Source organism: Microtus oregoni, unplaced genomic scaffold (assembly GCF_018167655.1).
Source record: "Microtus oregoni isolate MIOR12 unplaced genomic scaffold, Mior012 000015F_ref0000493, whole genome shotgun sequence".
Taxonomy (NCBI): Eukaryota; Metazoa; Chordata; class Mammalia; order Rodentia; family Cricetidae; genus Microtus; species Microtus oregoni.
In genome coordinates this window covers 40,106,133-40,125,197 of record NW_024543074.1, presented here as the reverse complement: position 1 = coordinate 40,125,197, position 19,065 = coordinate 40,106,133, and the positions used below count along the sequence as shown (strand labels likewise).

The window sequence follows — 19,065 nt, the reverse complement described above, 5'->3', positions numbered from 1 at the left end:
TGCTAGGCTAAGAACCCCACCCAAACTGGGTTTTTTTGACTCACTGTGTTGTTGGATAGGTGGAGGGTTCAAGCTGGAGCCTGAATCAAGGCTCTTTGCTTTTGCATATTAGTGCAGATTCTGTGGTGATTTGGGGGACCCTGTGATCCGGGCATAACACTGTCAGCCCTGTGTCCTCCACTTCTTTCTTTTCAGAACACTAAATACTTTCCTCCTTTCAGTTACTCCAAGGTCACATCCCCGCGTGCCTGCTCCGTGCCACTTGTGCCGGGAAGCGGTTATTTTTGCCTGGTAGTTTTCCAGTACAGCCCATGATAGATGAAAGACAATCATCACAATAGGAGCATAGGGCAGCTGGTCACATTGTCTATACAGTTGGGCAGGAGGCAGGGAGGGAGGGAGGGAAGGGGGGGGGGAGAGAGAGAGAGAGAGAGAGAGAGAGAGAGAGAGTGAGAAAGCTCCTTGTCTCATGTTCTTATTTTCACTCAGCCCAAGGCCTCAGTCCATAGAACGATACCATCCATGTTCAGAGTGGGTCTTCCAACCACAGTGAGTCAAGTTTAGAAACTTTCTCACGGAAATTCCATAGTTATTCTAGATACTGACAATTGGACATTCAATATTAACTTTATAGTTACAGTGATAATGAAAGACCCCCAGTGTAGGGTGACTCTCACTCAAGTCTCGGGATAACATGACACCTCCAGTAACTCACGAGAGACTGTCCCTGCTGCAATCACATGAGATTTATTGACAGGACAGGAGCCAGTGCACTGGGACTGAGACTCAAAACCCACGGAGGGGAGGAGTTTGACCCTGAGTACCTGGGAGAAGGGGTATTTAAGGGAAGAAACCATAACCCATTAATACAGTGGGGGTAGGGAGGGTGTCATTGAAAAATTCTGAAAATACCAGTGATCATTGAAAATTCTGAAAATACCAGTGATAATAACAAGGGGGTCATTGTTTCTCAAAATTATTCTCAAGATTACAATCTAACTTTGTCTTCACCTAGTTCCTGAAACAGAGTCACTGAACTGGCTAATCTAGATTTTTTGGCTCTTCTCTTCCTGCTAGAGGGGTCTGTATTTATCCAGGTCTTCCAATAGCAAAGGGGAATATTGGAGTTTTATTGGTTAATACTGGGAAGCCCCATGGATGGAGGCTCAAGGGCACTGGATGCAGAAGGAACTGCACACAGTCCTGTCTGGGCAATCTTTTCATATGGTGATTTTTCAGTATACATATAATTTAGCTGGGTGAGGTGGATCCCACTCCTGGTCATAGCACTTGGGAAGAGGGGCAGAAGATTCAGTTCAAAGTTATACAGTGAGTTTTATACCAGCACGGGCTTTAGTAGACAGTGATTTACATTTTAAGATGTATACTTTTTATTAGTCTATAATAGTGGGCTAGTGAGGGGGCTGAATGGGTAAAAGTGATTGCTACCTGAGCTTGATCTCCTTTACCCCCATGGGAGGAGAGAACTGTTGGCCACAAGGGTCCTCTAACTTACCTGTGCGTCTGGCACACCTTCAACACAAGCAATCAATAAATGCAACAACGGAAATATGCTCTGTAAAATAGCAGGATGTGCTATGGCATTTTCACATGTGGATGAGGAGAGCCTTTATTATCGTCCTCGGCTGTGTCAAAATTCCTGACAGAAGGCAGGTTAAGGGAGAAGGGCTTGTTTTGGATCCTGGTCAGAGAGGGTACAGCCCAGCAGGGCAGGGAAGGTGTGGCCACAGGGGTGTGAGCCAGGAGGGCCTGTTCCTCATCCCCCTGGACTTTTGTCTAAGCCATGTGCCCAGGAGCAAACCAGAGACACTAGAGGCATAAATTGAACTGCACCCTCAAATAGGTTAGCCTGGGCCATTTGAACTCCTGGCTGAACACTGATGGGCTGGCTCTAGGCAATGCCTTGTCAGGGTCTGAGCAGTGGTTTTTGCAGCAGTCCACTGGAAGCCTCTCCAGGACTCCTGCTGGTATTGAGTCCCAGGAGTGAGAAAAGTAACTACTCCAGTAATCTGCAGAGAACTAGGGACCTAGGAAGTTGTCCACAATTCACCAAGCCTGATGCTTTGGGGACTCAGGAGGAGGTGTCAGCCTGCCCTATGTGGAGCCTGCAGCCAGCTCCTTGGGCTGACATAGTGTGGCTAGCAGAGCTGTGCTGCAGGCATTACAGTCCTTCTCTGAAGATGAGCAAGGGAGGCAGAGGATGCTGCCACTGGGAAACAGAGCAAAAACCAGTACCAAAGACTTAAGGGTGCCTGAGAAGCCCCTTGCACAGTCGAGAGCCCTGGATATCTAGGGTGCACATTTGGGCACAATTCTAGTCCATTCACAGGACCCAAGAGTAAGTCTGGCAGGGACCTCTCTCTCTCTCTCTCTCTCTCTCTCTCTCCCTCCCTCCCTCCCTCCCTCCTTCCCTTCCCCTTCCTTTCTTCCTTTCTTCCTTTCTTTCTTCCTTCCTTCCTTCCTTCCTTCTTTCCTTCCTTCTCAAGGCAGGGTTTTTTTTTTTTTGTAGTTCTGGCTACCCTGAAACTTACTCTATAGACCTGCCTGTCTCCGCCTCTCGAGTCCTGGGATTAAAGGCGTGCTCTGCCAACACCACCACCTTGCTGGCAGAGAGACTATTAAAGGACAGAGGAAGTACGTGAGACTGACAGGTAACCTCTCAAATATGTGGTGTTGAGTTTCAAATGCTTTTAGTTTCACACACACAAACAAGAAAATAAAACTTCAAGGGTAAGAGCCACATCAATCACTCATAACTGTGGAATTGCACACACCTGACCCAGCTAGGGCTTTCAGCTAAGAACCGTGGGATAAGGTGTATGCTGCTGTCTAGCGTCTTGAGATTTGGTGTGGCACTGAGAAGTGGTTGTAGTCCTGTCTGCACACTGATATATCCCAGCGTCCACTCCAGAAGGCCAACGCTCTAGTGCTTTCTTGTGCCTTGCATGGGTTTATGTATTCCACATCATTCATCTTTTTGTATTCCTAGTATTCAACTTTAGTCCTTCTTTTCATGACTTCCTGAACCTTAGAGACAAACTGAGAAGAGACATCTCCAACATCAGGTATGCAGATTCCTTAGAGACTCTTTCTGGAATCTGAGACAGGAGCATCAGCGAGAAGGCGTTGTCCCTGAAGAATAGCATGCTCACAAGACCCCAAGAGACAGCCGTGAGCCGCATGTGTGATACTGCTGACCTCCAGGAGAGTTTTGAAAACTACCAGAAGCTCTTTGGTGTGGATGATGGGTCCCTTCAGCAGGTGGCTCTGGACAGGGACAGGGACACTGCAGATGGGCTGCATGGCCATGAAGTTCCAGGAGTTGCACATGAAGGACTGAAGGCTGAGACTCATGATGAGTTTTCCTCTGTGCATGTTCCTCAAGTGTCTTGAAATCTCGTGGTGGTATGGCTTGTGGAACTTTTTTACCTGTGGCTTAAGACTCTGGAGACAGCTCCTCATCATTGAAATACTTGCGCAGAACGCCAAGACTGTCTGGAGGAGTGTCCTAAAGGATAATACCCACCTTACCGAAGTCCTTTGAGGAGTGTCTAACTAAACCTCAAGTGAAATTCAGGCAGCCTCAGGGTCTTCTTTTTGCTTAAGAACCTAGCTATTTTCTAGAAATGAAGAACAATAGCAACATGTTGTAATAAGTCTTAATATCATTAGAGGAGGTAAGAAAATCGCTCATCTTCCCAACTCTAATACCCCGTTCCTTGGAAGAGCAAGTGCCCACCAAAATCATCAGCCACACTTTCCTAGCTCAGCACTTAGCACTGATGCTTCCAGTTTCATTTTCCTGCATGTGTCCATCAAATGGTGTTCCTCCTAAACCATTAAAGTTGTCTTCATCAAAACTGCTTCTATATCTTTCCCTAGATAACCCGGTGGTGACTCAACTGGCCCAAGATGCTCTTATAGACTTGGAGGGTGGAGAGGGAGGTGGAAACAGTCCCTGCAAATCTACTGTGTGTTTGGGCAGTGTTGCACATGGGAGCACATGTGTGTGGTTGCATGCACACCACAAAACATGGAGTCCGTGTTCATTTTCTACATTATAGGTTCTGGAGACTTAATTCAAGTGGTCAGGATTGGTGGCAATCACCTTAATCTTCTGAGCCCTATCGATGGCCTGCTGAGGATGTCTTTGTTCCTGGACAAACATGTGATCAGTGTTCAAAGAAATCACAAGGGTGCTGAGTCAGCCCTGTGTCAGAACAAGGAAGAGTGGCTTCCTCAAGGCCTAGACAACAAAGTCTGTCTATATCTCTTGTGTTATAACAAAGTCTATGAACTTAGGCAGTATAAAAGGAAATCTAGTTCATTAACTCATAGTTCTGGAGCATGAGGAACCCCTGTGTGAAGCATCTGGTGAGGTCATCACAAGGGCAGGAGCTCATGTAGAAGAGAATAGAGCACAAAAGATCCAGGTGCCAGGCTCCTTTTGTCCTTCAAAGGCCCATTCTTTTTTTTTTTTTTTAATTAATCCAGTCTAAAGGAGAAACAGAGCCACCAGGCAGTGGTGGCTCACATTTTTTTTAAATTTATTTATTTATTATGTATACAATATTCTGTCTGTATGCCTGAAGGCCAGAAGAGGGCGCCAGACCTCTTTACAGATGGTTGTGAGCCACCATGTGGTTGCTGGGAATTGAACTCAGGACCTTTGGAAGAGCAGGCAATGCTCTTAACCACTGAGCCATCTCTCCAGCCCCCTCAAAGGCCCATTCTTAAGGGAAACAACTGAATCCTATAGCTTGGTCCCTTCCTCAATCGATAACACTAAATATCTCCTACTAGGTCAACCTGAGCATGTGTGTGTGTTTGTGTGTGTGTGTGTGTGTGTGTGTGTGTGTGTGAGAGAGAGAGAGAGAGAGAGAGAGAGAGAGAGAAAGAGAAACAGACACACACATACAGAGAGAGAGAGAAAGAGAAAGAGAGAGACAAAGACAGAGACAGAGAGAGAGAGTATTTCATGCAGGTGGAGGCTGCAACAGCACATCAGGGCTTAGCACAACTGATTCCATGATGGAAGTACCATTCAGGTCCTAAAACTCTGTCATTCCATTTCTAGATAACTATGCTTTCTTTTTTGAGACAGGTTTTCTGTGTGTAACAGCCCTGCCTGTTCTGTCCTGTCTTTGTAGATCAGCTGGCCTTGAACACAGAGATCCACCTGCCTCTGCCTCCAGAGTGTTATGATTTAAAGGTGTGTGCCATATGCTCAGCCTGGCTAACTATTCTTATTATCTGAAGTATGTCAACCAGGATACAGTTTTTGTGCTTAAAAACCCACCCTGAGAGAGGCTCCTGGGAGATGGTAAAGACGTGGGCGTCTAGCAATAAGGACACTCCATACAGCTGGCTTCAATTGGTTTCAGCAGTCCTGGATGATGGGCCACAATTACTGTGGAAATGTCATTTGTGAGGAGAGGCAAGAATATTAAAACAACGGAGAAAAGAAAAAGGACTTGAGATTTCCCAAGATTAAATTCTTGGGCATTTATGCTGATGTACAGGCCTAAGCACTTTACTATGAACAAATCTTGTCTCTATACCACAAAGCAGCGTTAAATGCAAGAGGACAGGATTCAAGAATCAAGAAAATGGATTGAATCATATGCCAGGGTTAAACAGGACCAGAGAGAATCCTTTAGTGACTTTTTACAAAATTAACTAAAGCTGTACAAATAGCAGTAACAGACCCAGATGCTAGATGAGTACTTATCAAATCTCTGGTTTTGAAAATGACAACTTAGAATGCAAAAGATACTTGGGCTTTTAGAGCTTAGATCAGCACCAATGGATCCATGGATCCTGTACACAATGAACATTGAGACATTTGACTATAATATTGAATCCTGGGTAGGAGAAACAATTTCCAAATGTGTCAGGAAACATCAAAATGCCAAATATTTTCTACATTCTTTTTTGTTTGTTTTGTTTTCTTTTTTTTTTCCAAGACAAAGTTTCTCTGTAGCTTTTGGAGTCTGTCCTGGAGCTAGCTCTGTAGGCCAGGCTGGCCTAAAACTCACAGAGATTTGCCTGCCTCTGCCTCCTGAGTGTTGAGATTTAAGGCATGCATCTCCACTGCCTGGCTGCTAAATATTTTAATTGTGGTAGAATAGGATATCTGAGAAAGGATTGTAGACAAGGAATTCTTAGAAATAATGTCTCCTATGGGAATAGCAAAAATAAAAGGCATCAACCTACTGGATTATGTCGAAGTTGTGGCAAAGGCTGACATTGGTCCAATGAATGTAGATCAACAAAGACAGACAAGGCAACCTGATACCATTGGGAAACTCCTTGGGGGGGGGGGGACTCTCACAGACTCCCATGTCAAAAGTGGTCCAGTAATTCTCAGTCACTGTGGAGGACATGTCTCACCAGGAAAATTAAAAAAATACAGTGCCTTCTGGAAAAATCCATACTGTTCTGGAGGAAGGAATAAATATGGAGGATGAATCAAAAATTTCAGTCGGAATATATATATATTCTTACAGACTTCTACAAATGATCAAAGACCAAAGCTAAGAGTGTGTATAGTGGCATTGTAATTGTGGGTTTGATAGGGCGTGAATATCATTACTCCAGAATCTTGGCATTCAAACTGACTTCTTCAAGAAGCAGATATTCAATTCCTAGGAATTGGAACCCTATCTCAAGTAAGACAAAGCATGAGATGGGTTGAATGCATAGGGTCAGAAGGACAGAGAGGAAGGCTGAGATCATATATGGCTAGTATTTTAGTGAAAGTATGGGGTCGTGACCTGCTGCAACAATGGAATGCCCAGATTAATATTCCTGCAGTCCCAGAAACTCATATTTCTGGGAAGGATATTATAAGGTACTCTACACAAAGGTTATCAGCCATTCAGGCTGTACAAGAACACAAAGCAACCAGCAAAACTTTAGAGGTACCAACACACCTCCCTTTAAAATGGTTAATTGAGAAACCAATATGGGTTAAACAGTAGCCTTTGACAGAAGACAAATTGTAGGCTGTAGAAGAGTTGGTATAGGAACAAATAGATGCTCACCATAGTGAAGAATCAACCAGCCCTTGAAATTCTCCTGTATATGTTGTTAAAAGAAAATCTGGTAAACAGAGAATGGTTACAGATCTAAGAGCTGTCAACAAAGTAATTAAACCTATGGGTCCTCTACAATCTGGAATTTCTCTGCCTTCTCTATTACCAAAAGGATGGCCTCTTATAATTATTGATTTAAAAGATTGTTTCTTCACTATACCTTTACAAGAAAAGGACAGAGAAAAATTTGTCTTCACAATGCCTACTTATAATGACTCTCAGCCTACTAGGAGATACCAGTGGACTATCCTCCCACAGGGAACTCTCAATAGCCCCACCCTATGCCAATACTTTGTAAGTCATCCTTTGGAAATAATATATAAACAATTTCCTAAATCTATAATTTACCATTACACGAAAGACATTTTGCTATCTGACTCAAACTTTAGAAAGAATGTTTGATGAAGTAAAGAAAGATTTGCCAAAATGGGGTTTACAACTTGCTCCTGAAAAAATACAGAGAGGAGATTCTGTCAATTACCTGGGTTATAAAATAGGTTTACAGAAAATTAGAACACAAAAGGCACAAATTAGGAGAGCCTGGTTGAGGACTCTTAGTGACTTTCAAAGGTTGTTAGCAGACATTTCCAGTCCATGACCTGCTGTTGGAATAACATCTGATCTAATAGTTAATTTAAATACAACCTTAGATGGTGACAAATACTTAAATAGTCTCAGGGAATTAAGAGCTGAACCTGAAAAGGAATTAATTGTCATTGAAGAAAAATCATAGGAGGCACATATGGATAGGATAAATCCAAATCTTTATTGCATTTTAGTCATATTGTCTTTCAAAATTTTCTCTACAGGAATTTTAATGCATAGGGAAGATATCATCTTAGAATGGATTTTTTTCTTACCACATAAACCAAGTAAAAAAATTAAAAACTTATGTGTAAAAGGTCTCTGAAATAAACATGAAAGGAAATTGAGACTTTTTCAACAAGCAGGAATAGACCCAGTAGAGATTGTAGTTCCTTTTACTACTGATGAATTTAAAAATTATGGGAAGACAATGAACCTTGGCAAAGAGCTTGTGCTAATTTTTTAGGAGAGATTAAAAGCAATTATCCCAAAAGTGATAGAAATAACCTTATAAAGAGAACTACTTAGATCCTTCCCCACATTGTATGGGACACACCATAAGTGGAGCCTGTACATGCTATACTGATGGCAAATAAATCAGAAAAGGCAGGTTACAATTTAAGGTAAGGTGTAACAAATCCCTTACAATTCTGCCTAAAAGGCAGAATTATGTGCTATCCTCATGGTACTAAGGGATTTAAAAAAAACCTCTCAATATGCTTACTGATTCACAATATGCAGAGAGAATTTCTTTTTTTTATTAAAACTGCTGGATTTATACCAGATGGCACAGAATTGACTTCATTATTCCTACAGGTTCACAGAATAATCAGGAATAGGCTTTGTCCCATATACATAAGACACACCTGATTCCCAAAAGGGTCTGCCAAATCCTCTAGCACAGGTTATGTAGAAATTGAACGATTATTGATTGAAAGTGTGTTGAAGGCCTCAGAAATTCATAAGAAACATCATGTCAATAGCAAAGGTTTAAAGAAAGATTTTTCTATTACATAGCAACAAGCTAAGGAGATTATAAAGAGATGTTTTACTTGTGCTTTCTATAACCAAACATCACTATCTACAGGTAGTAACCAAAAGGGTACTCAAAGGAATGAAATCTGGCAGATAAATGTGTTCCCCTTTGCAGATTTTGAAATACCACACCATTGACACTTATTCAGGTTTTCAATGGGCAACTGCTTTCAGCTCAGAAAGGCTGATTCAGTAATCATGCATTTATTAGAAGCTGTGGCCATCATAAGTATACCTGCTCAAATAAAGACAGATAATGGTCCAGTATCTGTCTCTAAGCAAGTGAAGCAGTTTTTCTTATTATAATATAAAGTATATTATAAGTATACCAAACAATCCTACAGGTCAGGCAGTGAAGGCGTAAGTCACAAACAATGCCACACCAATTCGGGGTTATGATTATTAGGGTGGTATTTATTTAAAGGGGAAAAAACTTACAGATCACTGTCCCAGGCAACAGCCCTCTTCGCAACCAGGAAAGGAGTCTAGTCGCAGGCGGAGCAGGAAGTGAAGAGAGCGAGAAGAGGGAAGTGGCCGCTTTTTTAAAGGGAGAAACCACGCCCCAGTGGGCTGGTACCTCAGCGGTGATAGGCTGGAGGAGTGGGAGGACCTCCCGCAACACCTCCCCCTTTTGTTTAAATAAGAGAGTTCTAAACCTACTATGAAATTATATACAATAAGTACAAATATCCTATTCTAACTAGCTTAGGTCTTGTATAATAAATAACTTGGCCAAGTCATGAGAGAAAGTAACTACATTTATATAGTCTTCAACCCCATCGAAGATCTGAGAAGGGAAATAATGTTACCTGGGTAATTAGGAAGTTCAGTAAAACAACTTCCAAAACATGCAACAAATTACAGAGACAACTATCTACCTGGGCAATCACCCAAAGTCACATTAGCAGCGTTGAAGCAACCAACTTTGGCTAAGGCCTAACATAACTGACATACCATTTTCTAAGGCAAGCAACTTTTCAAAACTATCTTACCCTGTCTTGGCAGGATATGACAGTCCTGTTTTATCCATTGATGCATGCTCTGTATCTTTGTCAGTTGTTGAGGTATGGGCATTTCTTTGCCCAAACGCCAGTTCTGCCAAAAAGAAAGGCTCCAGGTGGAGTGTCTTTGGTGCTCAACATTCTCTCAGGAATAGAGTGGTGTTGCCAGGAGCAATTGTGTCTCACTACCACAAAACTCTGAGTTAGATTAAAGGCCATTTTCTACAGCTCTTTGAAGAAGTTGAAGATTATCTATCTATACTGAGTATAATCTCTATATATCTAAAGAACCTGATTAGTCTATTATAAATGACAAACTTAGATGACTATTAGTCTATATAATTCTCAATATCTATCTAACTTAAAGACTAAGACAATAAACGACTGTGAAACAAATGAGGACAATGACCTCCAAATATAAACAATGTACAAATAAACATTGCAGTAGGTAAATATATATCAATACACAATCATTATATAAGTATCTTAATCAGAGGTAGAAATGTACACTGCAATATGGTAAATATATACAATATATATATATCAATACAATATATGTCAATACATAAAAAATGTTTTAAACAGAGGTAGAAACATGCATGCGTACAATAGTCAATATAATTTAACTTTGTATCAATATACAAGAATCTATACCAATGTATTTGTCTAAAAACAGTAACTCACAATTACAAATCTATTATCCCATCATCCCTCTTTTTTTTTTTTTCAAAATGATCCCTGAGCGTATAAAATTCCTCCCCCAACCCTCAATCGTATACTAATTATAATCAACCCCTAAATGATGTCCCTAAACCCAAGGGCAAGTTTTATTGGGAAAGGGGACGTCGTCCTCTAGAATTACTTCCAGCTGTCATGGGGGCGACGTTCTTTCTGGGGGATCCTGTGAAAGTGAAATGATGGTTAAATTTCAAGATCAATGTCTTTTAAAATTGCCAATAGTCTCTGAGTATTTTGTGCAGGTCTGGCCAAAATGTTGTATAAGATGTGCACCATTTCAGCTAACCAAGTTGGAACTGTCTTGTGCAGCTGGTACCAAAAGCAGGTCTTGTAGTAGCGCTATCAGTATCATGACGTCCTATCAACCAGGTGGAGTTGTTGTTATGGGGCCCCATCTTCTTCCTGGAAACTTCAAATGTCACTTCAGGAAAAACTCATTGTTCATTATGAAAAACTTAAACATTAATCATATAGACATATATAGACATATATATATTCAATGAAAGACATGATAGATATATTCAATGAAAAGTATGATAGATATGAAGAAAAGCAAAGATGTTTTCTAAACTCATATTTCTTTCTGTCCCATATCATGGCTCTTGACATGAGACAGAAACTCCAGAAACTCTGGGTTTTTCTCTTACTAACAGGCTTGGAATTGGAGAGGGACTGAGCCAGAGTCCAACTTCAAAACCAGCTTTATAAATTTAGAAATATGGTTTAATATTACTTACACAATCTATTCAGTTGTCTTGATATTTCCGATTGGGCAGGTATTTTTCCATCTGTCAGTATCCAAACATCCAGGGTCCCTTGAATTTCTCAAAGATGAGTGTTTTCCTGTGGAGATAAGAACAGAACCCTGCCCCCATTCTATGTTTTTCTTACCACCTGTATGAATATCATCATTGTGGATGAGTTGTCATTTCTCCTTTCCAAGAGGTTTCTCCTCTTCAAATCGAAACTTTATTAATTTTGATGGTATCCACAATTTTTCTTCTCCTGTGGAAACAAGAGCAAAACCCCTTCCCCAACGTAGCACATCTCCTGGCTTCCACTGAGAGGTCAGCACATCTTTGAAATAAATCGGTTGATTTAGTTCAGCAGACTTTTCCATTATCCAATGTCTTTCTGCTGCTGTCGTTCCTTTCTCATTAGCGTTAAGAAAATTCAAGGTTAATAAAGCATTATGTAATCTATTTCTGGGGGTATTTTGAGTCCCTTTCTGTTTGTTCAGCATATCCTTTATAGTACGATTTGATCTTTCTATAACTGCCTGACCTGTAGGATTATTTGGTATACCTGTAATGTGTTTTATATTATAATAATCAAAAAAGCGTTTCATTTTCTTAGATACATATGCTGGACCATTATCTGTCTTTATTTGCGCAGGTATACCCATGATGGCCATAACTTCCAATAAATGTGTGATTACTGAATCAGCCTTTTCTGAGCTCAGGGCAGTAGCCCATTGAAAACCTGAATACGTGTCTATGGTGTGGTGTACATATTTTAATTTACCAAATTCCATAAAGTGGAACACATCCATCTGCCAGATTTCATTTCTCTTAGTACCCTTTGGGTTACTCCCTGCAGGCAACGGTGTTTGATTATAGAAAGAACAAGTAGGGCATCTCTTTATAATGTCCTTAGCTTGTTGCCAAGTAATGGAAAATTCTTTCTTTAGGCCTTTACTATTGACATGATGCTTCTTATGAAATTCCGAGGCCTGCAACACACTTCTAATCAATAATTGATCAATCTCAGCATTGCCTTGGGCTAGAGGACCAGGCAGACCTGTATGGGACCGGATGTGTGTTATGTACATCGGACAAAGCCTGTTCCTGATTATGTCTTGTACCTGGATAAACAATGAAGTCAACTCTGTGTCATCTGGTATAAATTCAGCGGTTTCAATATGCAAGATAATTCTTTCTGCATATTGTGAATCTGTAACTATATTAAGAGGTTCTTTAAAATCCCTTAGCACCATAAGAATGGCATATAATTCTGCCTTCTGGACAGAATTATAAGGGCTTTGTTCCACCTTACTCAATTCATCTGACTTGTAACCTGCTTTCCCTGATTTATTTGCATCAGTATAGAACGTACGGGCTCCAGTTATTGGAGCATCACGTACAATTCTAGGAAGAATCCAAGAAGTTCTTTTTATGAGATTAAGTCTATCACTTTTGGGATAGTTGCTATTAATTTCTCCCAAAAAGTTAGCACAAGCTCTTTGCCACGGTTCATTGTCTTCCCATAACTTTTTTATTTCTTCAGTAGTAAAAGGCACTATAATTTCTGCTGGGTCTATACCTGCTAGTTGACGAAGTCTCAGCTTACCTTTTATAATTAATTCAGAGACCTTTTCCACATAAGTTTTTAATTTTTTACTTGGTTTATTAGGTATAAATATCCACTCTAAAATAATATCTTCCCTCTGCATTAGAATCCCTGTAGGAGAAATTCTGGAAGGCAATATGACTAGGATGCAGCTAAGATTTGGGTTCACCCTATCCACATGTGCCTCCTGTAATTTTTCCTCAATCATTGTCAGTTCCTTTTCTGCTTCAGCTGTCAGTTCTCTTGGACTATTCAAATCTTTATCACCATCTAAGGTTTTGTTTAAATGAACTATTAGATCAGGTGTTATCCCAACAGCTGGTCGTAGACTGGAAATGTCTCCTAACAATCTTTGGAAGTCATTAAGAGTCTTTAACCGGTCTCTCCTAATTTGTGCCTTTTGCGTTTTAATTTTCTCTAACCCTATTCTGTAACCTAGGTAATTAATAGAATTTCCTCTTTGAATCTTTTCAGGGGCAATTTGTAATCCCCACCTAGGCAAGACTTTCTTTACTTCTTCAAACATCCTTTCTAAAGTATCTTTATTTGAATCAGATAATAAGATGTCATCCATGTAATGATAAATGATGGACTTGGGGAATTGTTTACGAATTATTTCCAATGGCTTACTTACAAAATATTGGCACAGTGTAGGACTATTGAGCATACCCTGTGGGAGGACAGTCCACTGATATCTCCTTTTAGGCTGAGAATTATTATAAGTAGGCACTGTGAAGGCAAATTTTTCTCTATCCTTTTCTTGTAACGGTATAGTGAAAAAACAATCTTTCAAATCAATAACTATAAGAGGCCATCCTTTTGGTAACAGAGAAGGCAAAGGAATTCCAGATTGTAGTGGGCCCATAGGTTGAATTACTTTGTTGACAGCTCTTAGATCTGTCACCATTCTCCATTTACCAGATTTCTTTTTTACAACAAACACAGGAGAATTCCAAGGGCTGGTTGATTCTTCAATATGGTGAGCATCTAGTTGCTCTTGCACCAGCTGTTCCAATGCCTGTAGTTTATCTTCAGCTAGAGGCCATTGTTTGGTCCATATTGGCTTCTCAGTTAGCCATTTTAAAGGTAGGGCCGTTGGTACCTCTAAAGGTTTGGTATTTGCTGTATGTTTTTGTACAGCCTGAATGGCTGGTGACCTTTTTCCATAATACCTCATCATATCCTTCCCAGAATTATGAGTTCCTGGAAATACAGGAATGTTAATCTGGGTATTCCATTGCTGTAGCAGGTCACGGCCCCATAAATTTATGGCAATATTGGCTATATATGGCCTTAGTCTTCCTATTTGCCCTTCGGGCCCTATGCATTCAACCCATCTTGTGCTTTGTTTTACACGAGATAGGGTTCCAATTCCCAGGAACTGAACATCTACCTCTTGAAGAGGCCAATTCGGATGCCAAGATTCTGGGGTAATGATACTTACATCCGCACCTGTGTCTAATAAGCCTTCAATAAAGTGCCATTTATACAGACTCTTAGCTTTGGTCTTTGATCATTAATAGAAGTCTGCCAAAATATACGTTTACTCTGTCCTATTGGGTTTTTTGACTCATCCTCCACACGTAATTCTTCATTTAGACCAGTATTACTTTTTACAGCAGAAATTGGAGCTTTTAATTTTCTTGGTGAGGCACGTTCTCCACTGTGACTGGGAATGACTGGGCTACTGTTGGCTTGGGGGCCTGCAAGAGGCCCCCCAAGGAGTTTCCCGATGATATCGGATTGCCCCGTCTGTCTGTTGTTGACCTACATTCGTTGGACCAATGCCTGCCTTTACCGCATCTCCTACATATACCTGAAGGCCGAGGTCTCCTATTTTTGTCATTCCCAGAAGAGATATTATTCCTAGAAATTCTTTGCCTGCAATTCCTTTGCAAATGTCCTAATTTACCACAATTAAAACACCTGGCAGTTTGATGTCTCCTCATTGCTTTGGAAATCGCTTCTCCTACCCAAGATTCATCATTATAGCTAAACGTCTCAACATTCATCGTATGCTGAATCCATTCATCCATAGGTGCTGATCTAGACTTTAAAGGCCCAATTATCTTTTTGCATTCTATGTTTGCATTCTCAAAAGCTAGAGATTCAAGAAGGATTCGTCTAGCTTCTGGGTCTGTTACCCCTATGTCCAGAGCCTTAATTAATCTTTGCAAAAAGTCAATAAAGGGTTCTCTCTGTCCCTGCCTAATTCTGGTATATGATTCAACCCTTTTTGCTGGATCTTGTATCCTATTCCAAGCATTTAAAGCTGCTTGGTGACATAGACACAGTACTTCATTGTCATAAAGAGCTTGGACCTGTGGATCAGCATATTCTCCTGCACCAAGAATTTGATCTTGGGAAACCTCAATACCTTTTGCTCTTCCTTGCTGTTCCATATGTTTGGATTCTTCTCTGAAATAAATTCCGAACATCAAGGAAGGTCCATTATCTAAAACTGCAGACACTAACTGATGGAAATCATGGGGAGTAGCTCTAGCATTAGAAGCCCAAGTCCTTATCATTTCCTTTACATATGCATTGTGCAAGCCAAAATTAACAACAGCTTGCTTAATTTCTTTCAGATCATTCATTGCTATTGGCGTCCATCTAGCTTCTCTGACTCCCTTTGAGCCTTTAGAAGTTGATGCTTTTTCAGAATTAAGTATAGGGTATGTCGCTAGAACCCTGGGTAAGCCAGTTCTAATAGCTGGTGGAGGCCTTGTATCCTGTCCTTGTGCCTCCTTACTCTGTTCACCAGCTGCAATCATTTCTTCAATCATTTCAAGTCTTTTTATTATTGTCTCTCTTAAATCCTGAATCTCCTGACCTGTATATATTTCCAGTGATTTCACTGAGGTATTAATTTTTTTGGTCCCCATTCTGCACCTGTGATTCCAAAGCTTTAATTTTTTCCTTCAAAGATAACATGTCCTCCTTAAACTTTTCTTGTATATCATGTAGATTCCCATCTTGGAGGTACATTCTGTCTGTTACCTTATCAAAACTTTGTGATAAAGTCTGAACGTCAAATTCAACAGCCTGAACCCTTTCAGGTAACTTTCTAATACCCTTGGATATGGAATCAATTTTGTCTGTCATAGTATCCACTTGTTCAGATAACCTCTGATTTTCAATAATTTTAATCCTGTCAATTAGTTGTTCATTATTAGTTCGTAAAGATTCTATCATTCTTAGGAGTGCCATATTCTTCTGTTCATTATTAGTACGTAAAGATTCAATCGTTCTTAGTAGTGCCATATTCTTCCTTAATGATAGAATATGGAAAAGAAAACTGAAGGCTAGTAACAAGCAAATTAAGGTATCCCCATAATCATATAAACCTTGTATGATGTAATTCATTGTATTAGTAAATATAAATTTACTAATCCATTGTATTAGTGAAAACAAAGCAGTAAAATTTGCGTTAGAAACAAAAACTGCAATATTACCTATTATCCAGCAGGTGGCGCTGTTGCAGAGTCGCGGTGAAAACATGGTCCTGTTTCAGTGCCTTAGTAGATGTTAAAAACTGGAAAATGCAAGTTTCTCAACAAAATAAATCTAATTAAATCAATTCCTGAGACGGAACAAGTCACCCTGAGGGGTTGCAGCTTTCAGCAACCACGTGCTCTGGTTTGTGCCACTTAAGAGCTGTACTTGCAAGGGAGATTTAAAAATGACGCAGAAAAGAGCAAACCAGGCGGCCAGAGACTGCGCGGGCCTGTGGAGTTTAAATCCACGTGGGGAGTCCAAGGCCTCTGGCGGCTGAGGAAGGAGGGGCTCCCGCCAAGCCGAACTAGAGCCCGCCAAGCCCGCGGCCGCCAAGCTGAACTTGCACCCGCCAAGCCCGCAGCCGCCAAGCCGAACTTGGGGCCGCCAAGCCGAACTCGCGGCTGCGAGTGGGGAAAGGAGAGGTTCTAAAACCAAACGTTGGGCGCCAAAATGAAGGCGTAAGTCACAAACAATGCCACACCAATTCGGGGTTATGATTATTAGGGTGGTATTTATTTAAAGGGGAAAAAACTTACAGATCACTGTCCCAGGCAACAGCCCTCTTCTCAACCAGGAAAGGAGTCTAGTCGCAGGCGGAGCAGGAAGTGAAGAGAGCGAGAAGAGGGAAGTGGCCGCTTTTTTAAAGGGAGAAACCACGCCCCAGTGGGCTGGTACCTCAGCGGTGATAGGCTGGAGGAGTGGGAGGACCTCCCGCAACAAGGCAGTTATAGAAAGATCAAATCAAAGTATAAAGTATATGTTAAAAAAACAGAAAGGAATGGAAAATACCACCAGAAATAGATTACATAATGTTTTATTAACATTGAATTTTCTTAAAGCTAATGAGAAAGGAATAACAGCAGCAGAGAGACATTGGATAATAGAAAAATCTTCTGAATTAAATCAGCTGGTACATTTCAAGGATGTTTTGACCTCATAATGGAAACCAGGAGATATACTACTCTGGGGAAGGGTTTTCATTTTTCTTTCCACAGGAGAAGAAAAGCTATGGATACCATCAAAGTTAATAAAGACTTGTTTTGAAAAAGAGAAACTTCTTGAGAAATAGAAATGACGGCTCATCCACAGAGATGACAACCACACAGAAAGTAAGGAAGCCTCATAGGGGTTGGGCAGTGTTCTGTTCTTGACTTTGCAGCAAAATACTCATCTTCAAAAAGTCAAGAGACCCTGGACTCTATATGTCTAAAGAGGAAAAATAACTATCTAGATAGGATCACCAAGTAAAGAGAATTATGACTTATGAGGACAGGTCATCTGAGGGTAAGAATCACTGAATATATATATAATAATAGTCATGACTCGCTTGAAAAATCAAAGCTGGTTTTAGAGTTGGACAACGGCTCTGTTCTTCTCTAGATCCAAGCATGTTTTAAACAACAAAAAAAAATCCATAGTTTCTGTCTCATGTAGGAACCATCTGGTATGGGACAGAAAGAAGAAAGAATTTCAAAAGATGGGGCCCCACAACAACGACTCCACCTGGTTGATATGACGTCATGTTGCTCATAGTGCTGCTATAAGAACTGTTTTGGGTACCATTTGCTCACAATCGTTCCAACTTGGTTAACTGAAATGGTGCATTTTTTTTTTTTTACCAGAACTCCAAATAGTATCCTCAGAAAAACCATACTGAATACTCAGAGACTATTTGCAATTTTACCAGACAGTAATCTTGTAACTTAACCATCATTTACTTTCACAGGATCACATAGAAAGAACATCAACCCCATGACAACTTGAAGTAATTCTAGAAGACAACTTCCCCTGTCCCAATAAAGTTTGTCCTCACAGTTAGGGACATCAATTATGTAGGATCAGGAATCTCTTTGAAAAAAGAGGGAGGGGCTGGAGAGATGACTCAGTGGTTGAGAGCACTGACTGCTCTTGCAGAGATTCTGAGTTCAATTCCCAGTAACCACATGGTTACTCACCACCACCTGTAATGAGATCTGGCGCCCTCTTGTGGCCTGCAGGCATACATGCAGACAGAACACTGTATACATAATAAATAAATATAAAAAAATGAAAAAAGAGGGAAATTGGAATGGGATAATAGATTAGTGTGAGCTCACTCACACTAATAATAATAGTGAGTAATAGAGTGAATACATGTTAGCTGTTATTTATAGACAATATACATTGGTATAGATTCTTGTATATTGATAAAAATTTAAAGTATATTGAATATGTACCTATTTTTGTTTACAATATTTGTATACCTAGGCAAAGCTATTTTATCATATTGTATGCATGCAAACTTCTACCTTTGCTTAAGACATTTTGTATATTGATACAATTTTAGGATTTGTCATATTGCAATATACATTTCAACCTCTGATCAAGATACTTATACATTGTTTACATTTTGAGATCATTGTTCTCATTTGTTTAAAGATTGTTTAATATTCTAATATGAATAATAAGTTATATAGGTATTAAGAATTATAGGTCTATAGTCATCCATGTTTGTCATACTTATAGTTAATCAGGTTCTTTAGATACATAGAGATTGTATTCCACATAGATAGGTAATCTTCAACCACTTCAAAGAGCTGTAGAATATGGTATTTTAATAACACAGGGTTCCGTTGATTTGAGACAATTTCTCCGGAGAGAATGTTGAACACTGAAGACACTCCACTTGGAGCTTGTATTCTTCTTGGCAAAACTGGCCTTTGGGCAAGGAGCTGTCCATGCATTGACCACTGACAGAATGC

The 19,065-nt window shown here is 40.3% G+C and overlaps 1 pseudogene; it reads left to right on the top strand.

Moving 5' to 3' along the window:
• The first annotated feature begins 1,919 nt into the window (after positions 1–1,919).
• Positions 1,920–3,875, top strand: LOC121456359 (annotated as a pseudogene).
• Positions 3,876–19,065: the final 15,190 nt, after the last annotated feature.